Consider the following 12,967-nt stretch of genomic DNA (forward strand, 5'->3'; position numbering starts at 1 on the left):
AGGTTTCGTGTTAACGAGCTCCTTGTTTTGGGACGTTAAGCACTAATGACTTCTTTGTTTATAGGATTAAATTGTAGTTAACTTTAGTAATATAATATGTTTATAAAACAAGGTATGATGCTAAGTGTTATCTTTTAGATAACATTTATATATATAGTTTCTACATATACTCTTAGTAATTATACTGTATCGAATTATACAATTAGTTAATTCTGAAACAACCTTTTTGATAACAGAGCAAAATGTTTATGATATATGTATACTATCCAATAGACAGTTTAGGATTTGATAAAAATCATATTCATATACGTACTCTAACCAATAACTATAACAGACAAATATATACTAACCAAAACGTCAAAGTCTATATAGTCCAGGCGCTAAACGGGTTGAGTATGCACTGAAAGTCTGACAAAATTTGACTTTTGATTATTGTTGGGGACATCTAGTAGATGAAAAAAATCGATGATGTCGCATTTCTAGGGTGGTCACAACTCGGGGGGGAGGGGGGGGAAGTTGCGTGGGTCATCGGTTTACGTTTCCGCGTCTAACTCACAAACGGTTAATGATAGAAAGGTGAATTAAGCGTCTATCTACGCCTAAAGATATTGTCTTTTAAAAAGGTTATTACAACCTTTCTTCTATCTCTTATACTTTAGGCACTAATCAACATTTATTGCAAAAAATAAAATTTAAAAATACTTTAAAATGAAATATCGGAAATATTGCGCTTGTTTAGGGCATGTTACAAACTATTTATGGTTAGAAAAACTAACAAGTAGTACAACAACAACAAGTTTAAAGAAATCCGTGCAAAAACAACAGAGCTACGTTGATTTCAGTAAGAGTAAACGTGGGAAATTCGTAGTAGTATCGAGGCGCGCATGGATGGTACACGTAGCCCACAGTCAATATAGGTTTGATGTTGTAAGTAACTATGGGAAAGCTGAATTTTTCTATGCTGTTAGACCATGTTGAGATTATTATTTTCCTGAAAGTCAACACTCCTCCCCCCTTGTGCTTTCCTCTACCCCCCCCCTTTTTAGATAAATTTAAAGCCTCTCAGCAATTAAGCTATAACTTTAAAACGGGTAAGGATAATAATGCAATATTTTATTAATCATTTTGCGTTACGATAATCTACAAAAAGAATTATTAGATGAATAAATATTAAAAAAGAATTATTATAGATTTCTGAAGAAGAAGAAGAAGAAAATGTGTTCATTGTAATAAAATATCAATAAAGTGTTTTTTAATTTAAATGCAAGGAACAATGGTCAAAGACCGTCTGTTTTGTGTTAGACACACTGATTTTAAAATATTTTAAAACAGTTTAAAAAAATTCCATGAATCACATACAATTATTCATAAAATAAACTGATTTCCACTACAGAACATACACAAATAGCACTACATACTAATAGATCAGATATCAATTGAATGAATAATAAAATTTAAATGTAGCCTACTGAGAATCTGAATTTTTCCTACAAACAGTTAATAATTCATAAAACAAACCTGTTACTTTTATAATTTACTTTGATAGATACTTAACAAACAATATTTTATAAACTTTTTAAATTACATAGATTTTTCCAATTTTTGTATTGATATCTCAATTCTTAAATTTAATAATTATACTCCATTATCAATTCCCACATTTTACTCCACGCCTCTTTAAGATAATTTCCAAGTGCCCGCCAATCTTTGCTATTTAAAAATTCAAAAAAACTCATATTCATTTAAATATAACTTGTTAGACCAAAATTGACGTATCTTTTTTTAAATTGGACACTCTGCTATAAAAGGGTACACGTTTCATTCCGGTTGAGATTACATAGTGAACATACATAAATTTTATTTTCCATATAGAGTTAACTTTTTATTAGACGACCCCTTTTATTTGTAAAAAATGTTTTTAGGGATGGTTACGAATAAAAAATATATATCCACCATTTTCCAATATGGCCAACAACTTTGTTATTTCTTATGGAATACGCTGTATTTTAGTATTCTCTTAGAATTTAAAAGCTATTTTTTTATTCGTGACATTTTTTCTCTAAACCTACCCCATTTAGGAGTTACAGCGTGTTATATCTAAAAGAAAGGCTTGTGGTGTACATTCGGCATCGTGTAGCTCATAAACGAGTAAGTTGAGAGAGAAAGTGCAAAGAATAAATAAGTCACATATAAGTCCTCGTTCAAAAAAATATATAAAATACGTTAAAAAAATACTGATTTTGTTGTTTTAAAAATGGCCACCATTTTCAAAAATGTTAGACTTACTTTGATGTGCTAGCTTACTTTGATATTGGAACAATTTATTTTATGGTTTTTGTTAATGTAGATGTGATTTGAAAACTTGTTTATTCTTTGTATTTCCGCTCATAAACTTACTCGTTTATGAGCTAAAGGATGCAGGATGTACTCACAAACCATTTCTTTTTCGATGTAACTCCTAAACAAGTAGCTTTAGAAAAAAATGTCAAGATCTCATAATAAAAAAAGTTATCTATTGGTTCACTTTAGGTGAGACACCCTGTATAATAAAATGAGGCTCTGGCGTACAGCAGCAAATGCACGATATTCATTCATATGTATCCACTACAGTCTGTATATGTACTGAATGAGCTACATAACGTTAATATAATCTATATAAAGCGGCAAATTCAAATACAAAAACCATAATATACGTAATTTTTTTCATTGTTGCGGTGCACAAAAAGCCAGAGTCCTGTAAAATCAATATACTGTACCTACTGTACCCATCTATAACATCTATGTATACTGTATCTATAACCACTATATGCAAACAAACTGTTAATAACTATGTATCATTTTAAAATGTAAACTATGCACCCCAAATTTTGTATCAAACATTTTGTTGTGCGACCTCGTATAAAAAATCTACAAAGAAAAGTTTCATAAATTAATCCGTAAAAAATATTTTTTTATGTTTATGATATTTTTTAACTATGAATATCTGTTGTTTTTGCACGGATTTCTTTAAACTTGGTGTTGTTGTACTACTTGTTAGTTTTTCTAACCATAAATAGTTTGTAACATGCCCTAAACAAGCGCAATATTTCCGATATTTCATTTTAAAGTATTTTTAAATTTTATTTTTTGCAATAAATGTTGATTAGCGCCTAAAGTATAAGAGATAGAAGAAAGGTTGTAATAACCTTTTTAAAAGACAATATCTTTAGGCGTAGATAGACGCTTAATTCACCTTTCTATCATTAACCGTTTGTGAGTTAGACGCGGAAACGTAAACCGATGACCCACGCAACTTCCCCCCCTCCCCCCCGAGTTGTGACCACCCTAGAAATGCGACATCATCGATTTTTTTCATCTACTAGATGTCCCCAACAATAATCAAAAGTCAAATTTTGTCAGACTTTCAGTGCATACTCAACCCGTTTAGCGCCTGGACTAATAGGCCTTCCGTTTTATCAGAGTCAACTACATCTGACGAAGCTATACTTGTAAATAAGAAAAATGAGATTCCATATACTGTATTAACATGCAAGCATGGTTTTAAACATTTTTTTCTCAGCTCTTGTGCATCGCAGGGAAGATCTACGCATACTGTTAGAAAGACATTTTCCTGCAGATGTGCAGAATCCCTTAATAAATTAAAATATGCTAAAAAATAAGCAGGAAATATTTATTTGAAATTTCCAGAAAAATGCCTTGCTTTATGGGTTGCTATGATGGTGACAAAATAACGACGAAATATAAACAGAAAATCAAATCAATTTAAAGAAATTACAATCACGTTTTATTTACAGCGTGGGGGTGAAAACAGAGAGGTCTGTACATTACATATTTTTTTGGTCGAGTTTTCGACCATTGGCTTTTATAAAATAATCAACATGAAAATCATTTACCCATTTAGATAAAGATAAATTTTAAGAATTTAAATGAGAAGAGAACGACAACTTACAAAATATTGGGTTAATATCTAAAATGTATAAATTATTATCTCCACTACAAACCAACAAAACATTATTTGTATCAACTATTACGGTTTGAAAGCATTGCTAAAACTGCTGGTAAATTAGCTAAGTGAATATGGGTAGTTGAAATTCCTTAACAGGAATAATTTTGCTAGTTAAAATTATTATTTAGTATTTAAACCTCTCATACATTTATACATGAAGAGTAGACCTACTTTATAATCCCTCCACATTTTGCCTATATAACTTCCGTCTATCTGTCTGGATGTTTGTCAGGAAATTATATCCCAGGGACTTGTTTAACGAGTTGGAAAACTCAGCTCGAGTTGAACTAACAATTTAATTAGTGTCATTTTAAGGGGATGGTTTGGATTTAATTATTGTGTGGGGTTTTCATTTAATATATAACTGGACAAATTATGTCATCTTTGTAAAAACATCTAGTGACTTATTTAACATAAATACTATCTTGTAAAAAAATCAAAAGCAGGGGGTTATTTTAGGGTAATTTCTTTGCCAAATTCCAATACTTTCAAATACAATTTATAAAGTTGTTTTTACCTTTTATTGGTTGCGAAATAATAATTACTGTAATGAACTATTATATGGGCGTCTTTTAATATGGCTAAAGTGCCCATTGATTCCGAATAATATACAGGGTGTCCCGTAACTCTCTGGACACTTGTATAATAGCGTTATTCCTTAGGTCAAGACAAACACATTTCACCATAGGAACATGGGTCTGTGGTGTCTATTTTACCGACTGTCGGCATTTATGTGTTTTTTTAAAAAACATTAATAACTCCTAAACGGTTTGAGATACAGCTTTGATATTTTGCAAAAATGTTAATCTTATTAAGACCTATTATTGTTAGATATTATACTAAAAAGTCATTAACCTTTTCAAAATGGCAGCCTTTAAAATAGTTGATGCCAAATTTCACAAAAACCGATAACTTTACAAAAAAATTACAAGAGACAAAAAATTTGTAAATTGGATAAATAATAACAGAGAAATGTGTTGTTTTCGTAATGTATGACCACTTTTCTCCATTTAAACAATGCTAAACAACGTAAAAGGAGTATTAGCATTGTTTAAATGGAGAAAAGTGGTCATACATTACGAAAACAACACGTTTCTCTGTTACTATTTATCCAATATTAACAAATAAGGTTAATGAGTTTTTAGTATAATTTCTAACGGTTATAGGGCTTAATAAGATTAACATTTTTGCTAAGGATTAACATTATTTAAAGGAACGTTGACTAATCTTAAAATCATACAAAATAAAACCAAAAATCCTATAACAAACAATACAGCAAATATATACAATGCATCTGGTATCTACAAAATTAAATGTTCTGACTGTGACAACTACTACATTGGACAAACCTATCGAAATTTTAAAGTTAGATTCAACGAACATATACAGGCATATAAATCGAAGGACAAAACATCAATGAAATCAAATTTTGCAGATCATTTACTAAAATCCAAACATAAGTTTACTAAGATCGAAGAAAACTTAACAGTATTAGAAATTGAAAAAGACAGAGAAAAATTGAATGTAAAAGAAGAAATTAATATTTATATGAACTACAAAAATAACAAATCAAACATTTTAAATACAATGATTCCAAATTTGAATAATCCAATATATGAAAAAATAGCAAAATTGAGAAAATATTAATGAAAATAAGTACAACACATCATATAGTATATAAATTAATCAATGAAGACAAAATTATGTTACAAGTTAGACAAGTTTTATAATATCATATGTTATTTATTTATTTACATATCTTATTTTGATTTTTGTTTACTTTGAAAATGGCCTTAGAGCCGAAACTATAGTCAGTAAATATTTTAATAAAAAATTTTACTTGGGTACTAAGTTTATTAATGTTTAATCTTTATTTATATATAGTAGCCCTATTTTTCTATTTTTCATATATATATATATATATATATATATATATATATATGTGTGTGTATATATATTCAACACCATGCAATGAAATTATTTATTTAGTAACAGTTATAGAGTCCTTAACTGTACATCAGAATAAGCTATTAAAAGTTTTTGAATTAATGGCGAGTGTACAAAATAGAGTATAAATAAAGTAGTGAGATATGTTTTGCGATATCCGTTAAGGAAGCCATGGATTATTTGATCAATGATCACTGTTATTTTCTCTTTACGCAATAATAAGTTGTACCAGCTAATCTGACAGCTAACGTTTCATGTTTCATGCATTGCTGCGTCTACAATAATTGACAACCAGAGACCCTAGTTACAGATCTAACATAACTATCTCACTCCCTTTTATTTATTTTAATTTTTTTCCTATTATGGCTTAATGTTATATTTAACTGGTGCTAGTATATTGATTTTAACAATAAAATGGAATATAATAGAAAATAACTAGGCTTGATGAGTATAAGCTCCTTTTGTTCATTTTAAAAGGAACCATTTGAAACTAAATTTTATTCAGAATTACAGTAAAAATTGAATAGTGGGAATGTGTTGTTTATTCCTTTGAAAACGGTCTATCTAACTGTAAGTGAACAAACTCTCTAAATATCGAAAGATTCATTAAATCGTTATAAATGTTTTGTGGGTTTACCCGGCATATCTGGCGTTACTTTTTATATATGACAAAATGCTTATGTTCAAAGTAGAGAAGAAGTTGTTAAATAGAAATACACTTTATAACACTACTCAATATTTTCACACTATCAGCTTAAGCAATTACTCATAATAAATAAATATAAAATATGTAATGATGGCGTTTGATTTTTATCAGTCACACCATCAACAGGCTAAGTTGAAAACCTTTTTAATACTAATATATCAACGAAAATGGAGGAAAAACGCATAATGTAGAGGTGTGTAATAATATGTTTTCATTATCTTTTCAAACAAACCCTAACACTCGGTCAGAGGAAGCAAAATGGTCTAGTGGTAAATAATCGCTGGCTTGATTCCCGCCTACCACCAATGGATTTTTCTATCTTATAATGCCATTATCTTCTTTATGACTAGCCTGGGGTGATGTGTGAAACAGTTCTACGACTGAAATGAATACACTAGAGTGTGAGGTTGGGTCATAGAAACAACAGTGATTGACATAAAACGTTGAATCACATGAGATTTTGAAAACCTAGATAAATTATTGTTATATTACTTATCCTGGCTGCAGAAAAGATTTAGAGCCCTTATCTTAGAATTACTGGTTTAATTGCTATACAAATAGATGACGAGGAAGCGTATATTGCGATAAACATGGTTTATTGCAGTTGATTGTAGCATATTTTAGTTGATACAGTAATAAAGTACGAAAATAATTTACGAGATCATTGAATATTGCTTTTCATTTTAATAGACATACGGACTGCAGACTGGTCACGTGATGGGAAAGTTTTTTTTCAATATCAGTACCCCTTGGTATTCCTGTTCCTTTGTACCCAGGTAGTATGATGTGCCTTATTTCATACAGTCTTTGAACACCTGTGATTCCTCTTCAGCAAATTAACGGCCAAATAGTTTAGGGTGAGGTGGCTCCTTGAAATTCCTACATGTGTCCAGGTGATGTGACGTGCATTGTCTCTGTCTATGAAAACCTTTAAAACGCTTAGCAATTTTTTTTATATCTGTCAGCAATACTTGATATAAATTTCCTGTACAAATTACCAAGGTCGTCATTTATTTTTTTAACGATACAGAATCCTTAACATTTTGAAAAATATGTATTAAACGATAAAAAATACATCTACTTGTTAGCAATAGTATATGCAAATGACGGAAAACTAATATGTTTCAATAGAAAATCATTTCCCTGACCTATGTTAGCAGTCTAAATATAGTTTTTATGAATGCAGCAACTGAGAGCGTGTCAAAGGCATTGCCTGCCTGGGAGGTATAAGCCTTACCAAGGCCAGGTAACTGATAAAAACCACAACGCTACCCAAGGGACAATTTATAAAACGAGTATACTACCGCAAAGTTGATATTTCTTTTTGAACTCGTATTTTCAATTTTGAGTTTACTAAAGCAATAATTAGCGTATGGCTGAATTTAGCCGTTTACCAAGTTAGTAAAGAACGTAATAAAAAAAGTTGAGTATAGATTTTGGTAAAACTTCTCCTTTACTTTTAAAATTGTCACTTTTATAAAAAAGTTTAAGTGATTTTAACACGCATCCAAATTTTTAATTTATGTAATTTGCAAATCAAACTATATTTGTTTGTATAATACTAGCGGAGTTAGATTTAAGTACAGGAAATGTTGTAATACATATTTACTATTTAATACATATTTACTACTCTTATGGGGGAGGGTTAAATACTTAATTTGCGATGGTGTTTTGTATATATGACAATTCACAATATAAACCCATACTATATGCTTCAAAGATTATTCACAAAAAGAGTATTAAAATAAAGGGTCCAAGTACGATTAGCTACTTTGTAATGTTCTTACTTTTACATTAGCTGTTGAAGAAATAAAGGGGTTTCCTAAAAAATAACGTAGCAGGATTAGCAGTGTTGTAGTCGTAAGAGTCTGCATGAGTAATAAATTAAATTTGTTTAGGCTGGAGTAAAATTTTTCTCTGACACCTGAGTAATTCTGTATCCATATATTTCAATTTTATACACACGTCAATGTTTAATATTTTAATATGTAATAGTTTCAGCCATGTCAGGTGTATTACGTGCATGTGAATGTGTGTGTTATGTTATATGTATGTGTGTTCAAGTCATGTGTATTAGTAAGCATTAATTAGGTCTATAAGAACTGTGAGAATCAGAACTTAATGTCTTAATTCTATAGCATGTTCTATAGCATGTATATAAAAGTGTGTCACCCTTAAAACAAAGGTAATTTTGATTTCATGAAAGACATAATGTAAAGCTAGTTTGAATATTTCTGCTACGATATTTAACGACTTTTTGGCGAAGAACCTAATTTTAAAATAAAATAATTCTACATATTTTGTCTTCTTCATTTGGTAAAAGCAATTTAAAATAATGAATTCGGTTTGTTGTTTTATGGCTTCCATCACAACTGTTAAAAGCTCATTTCCAGACCCTACACAGCCATTAAGGTGTCGTGACTGTTTCACTGTTAGATACATGTCGAGATAAACAACTTTAACAGTTCCTATCACATTAGTTGAGTCATAAAAAGTCATGTTCTTGCGTTAAATAAATGAGTTCCCACTGTGTAAAAGCAAATACTTTACTTAAAATTCAATTAAAACTTGAATATTTTTTGTATGGATGAAATTACCCTACGTTATATGATTTGGACTAAAAAAATTTTAAGAATTTTTAGATTTTTATAATAGGTGTGTCAGTGAAACAATTTATTCTGAAAACTGAAAGTAAATATTTTTCGGGCTGTAAGTTTTGGGTCTGGATTAAACGTTGTTTTAATTTTTAGCTTTGATTAATTAAACTGATTATATTGATTTCCCTCAGCAAAAATTTACAATATGACTCAATAATTGAATCTTATACATCACGATCAGAAAAAACTATAGATTTTCTTATAAACTTTGTATTACATTTATTCTTTTTATTTATTTATTATGTAATAACAAAACGATCAAACAACAAAACATCAACGCCGCTTACACATTCCTGAACACCAGGCAGAGAAATACATTAAACTAGTCTCATAAACGCCAAAAAAATGTCAAACCTTTAAGGTCATATTTTTTTCCCACGGTTTAACTGTTTTAGAGTACTGCATGTTATCAACACATTATTTATGAAAAAGCAACCCTCAGGACATAATAATGTTTTGACCTTACATATTATTTGCACCTAAATAATTCAAACCAAGCTCTGTGAGAACCAAACATATAAAATCCATTACAACAAACATCACGTTTTGTTAACTAGGAATGGATTAAAAACCACGCGAGAAAGTTATTTGTCTTGATAAGAAGAAAAACGTGGCTTTTAGATTTTAATTAGTGGTTGTGATAACATTGAAAGTTTCATTGTTTTGAAATTATTTTAAAATTTATTTCCGAGGGTTTACATTGACTACTACCGTATTATGTTTTACAGTTGTGCTTAAGTCCAAGGTGACAATAAAACATGTTTATACTTTAAACTGTTTAGGGAAAACTATTTAACTTGGGATTACGTTGATAACATTTTTATGATCAGTGTATATGTTTAAAAAAAAATATATGAATGTGTATTTTAAATACAGTAGCAAAGAAGAGTTATTAAATCAATCACGCCTATACTAACTAATACAGTATTATTATTTAGCAACTTACTCTCATTCTAAACCTGTTATTTCACTAAACGTCCCACATTTTAAACTCAGAAACTACTGTAAATCCATTTGAATCTAATTCAGAAAGTAGTTTTATTTAAATACACTTGTTACTGCGTATGACAAGATGGAAATTCAAAAAGAAGTAATCAGCGATGAAAGACGTGTGAACGTGAGTCAGGCGAGGCACATGACCGGGATGTTGAGTTGTCTGTAAATTGACAAAGGAAGGAGACGAGACCGGACTGTGGTACTGGGGAGAATATTGTTGTACAATATGTCGAGTTTGTGTGATGTATATTGAACAATATTTACAGTTAGAATATAGGTATAAATCTTCTATTACATAATTCTAGATTACCTTAAGTATGATTGACTTAAGTATGATAGACTTAAGTACGATAAGCTAGATCGCCATTAGGTTATTATAGACTTTTTTGGTCTCAAATGTATGGTTATGCAAGATATTTAGCTGGTGGGTCTATAATGATCTAAAAATATTTCTCCTTTGCTGATTTATTGTACGTGCCGATTTATTTATTTGGATAAAAAACTAGCAGACTGAGAAATATTCATGTCTTTAGTTTTAATCTTACACGTATGTGAAACTATTATTTGTTCCATAACAATTTGTATTTTATTTAGAACGTTTCCAGTTTGTCCTTGTGATTAAATACTTGGATCCAAGAATAAATTGTGTGGTTTAATATGTGTATAACAGTAGTTTTTTTAATTGTATATATCATTCAATATGGGACTGAAATCGAAAACAAACGAGAACGGATTCATTTTAAAAACATAACTGTTTATTAAAAGAAGTTATTCCGCAAATATAACTGCACATAATAGCAGGTTTGCATAATAGCTATTTATTCTTTGTTGTTGTATTCATAAAAAAATACAAATTAAAATGTTCATTGAAATCTCCCATACGTACAACCGTATGAGTCCAACGTTTTGTATTTTACCGCAATAATAAGCGTATCACTTGTGTGAAATGTGAACTTTGGAGTAGTCTGTTAATATTGTTTATCCATTTATGTTACTGAATCTTGAGTTATTTAAGAAAATTACTTATGTAATTTATGTAGGTCAGAAATAAACCCATCACTCGGGATCTGCCCAATTTAGATCCATGACGGGTGTTTTTGTTGCACTTGTTGATGGTCTCTAGTATTCCGAAACTATAGGCATGTCTACCATTCTGGAACGAAGTAAGGTAATTTAAATCAATCAGCGCAAATACATTGATTCAAAATAACAGGTATTTGTGAACAACGTTATCTTGTTATGAATTAAATATTCTTTGTCCATATAAGGTATATGACGTTGCACGCAAGCATAGTAATACGTTGCCGTGTGTGGGAAATGTGACTGATACGAACACGCAACTTCAATATTGAGAATATTTGATTGGCCACGATTGTCTTATTGGATCCAACAGTCCCATATAGGGGTTTTATAGAGACACAACTCTAAGAGACTAATATATTTCGATAGCCTACTTTTTTCAGCAAGTAATTCGTTTGTGTATTTAAAATGCGTTTTTAGATAAGTACGTATATAAAATTTTTATTATTGTTCTTAAATAGATCAGTTTTTACTATTCCTTAAACAAATTGCAACTATTTTATAATAATTTTGTATCACCCGCTATTCCATATAGATAGTACCTACTATTCCTATTAGTTTTTTTTTTATTTTGGCCCAAGATTATATAAACATCATAGGCTATCTGTAGATATAACAAATGGCTATTCACTTCACAACACTTTGATGTGTACTAAAAAAGCTACCCAAACATCTAAGTATCATTAAGTATCACCTTTATAATCCTGTGAAATTTAAAAATTCAAAAGTTTACTGATTTTTAATCCTCAAATACAATAAAACCACTATAAACTATTATTTCTAATTTAAATTTATATGTTTTTCATTACATGCAATTCATATGTTCGTCAAATTTATGTGTTGATACCCTTAGAGTCATTCTGTATGACGATAACTTTCAAAGGCTAACTGATTGTTTCAATTATGGGGTTACATATCAAATTGTAGCTTATTTAAGACCTTTCATGAACTTTATCTTGATTCCAAACCCTCTAATGTTTTTCTAGCCTTATTCACATTTCCATCAAACCCAATATCGTATTTATATAACCTATTACTGTGGTCCTTACTACTGACTTATATTCATATATAAAATAATTCAAAAAGATCCAATAGAAAACAATGTTTATCGAAAGAGGTATCATAGTTGATGCTCCAGGATCTCCAAAGTCAGGTGTTTCTTGATACGCCTTTCCATTTGAAAACTCTAAGGTTCCTGTTGCTTAGGCTCGTGATAGGTTGTTGTATTTAGTCCAGTTTGGGTATTTGTAGTCAAGTCTGACTCTATTCTTTGTAGTTGTACATTCATGAATAAAGATTTTGATTTGATTTGATTTGAAGTCTTCACCCCCAGATGTTGTGGGGGTGGGAGGAAGGTCGTGTCAATCTATTGGAGCAGGTATCCGAGGAAAGGAGCTGGTGGAGGTGGACGCCCGAATGCCTGCTCCAAAATCCAACAAATGGTCAACCCCGCGCCCACACCTGCCAACCCCACCACAATATGAATCATGGCCATTTCTTGTTTACTGTTCAAAAATATTCAAGAGTACTGTAAATTTTTATTCATGCCACTTGTAAGATATCTCTAAAAAAAAT

This window comes from Macrosteles quadrilineatus, unplaced genomic scaffold (assembly GCF_028750875.1).
Source record: "Macrosteles quadrilineatus isolate MER2022 unplaced genomic scaffold, UCM_ALF_1.0 Scaffold_2__2_contigs__length_208266976, whole genome shotgun sequence".
In the NCBI taxonomy this organism is placed as follows: domain Eukaryota; kingdom Metazoa; phylum Arthropoda; class Insecta; order Hemiptera; family Cicadellidae; genus Macrosteles; species Macrosteles quadrilineatus.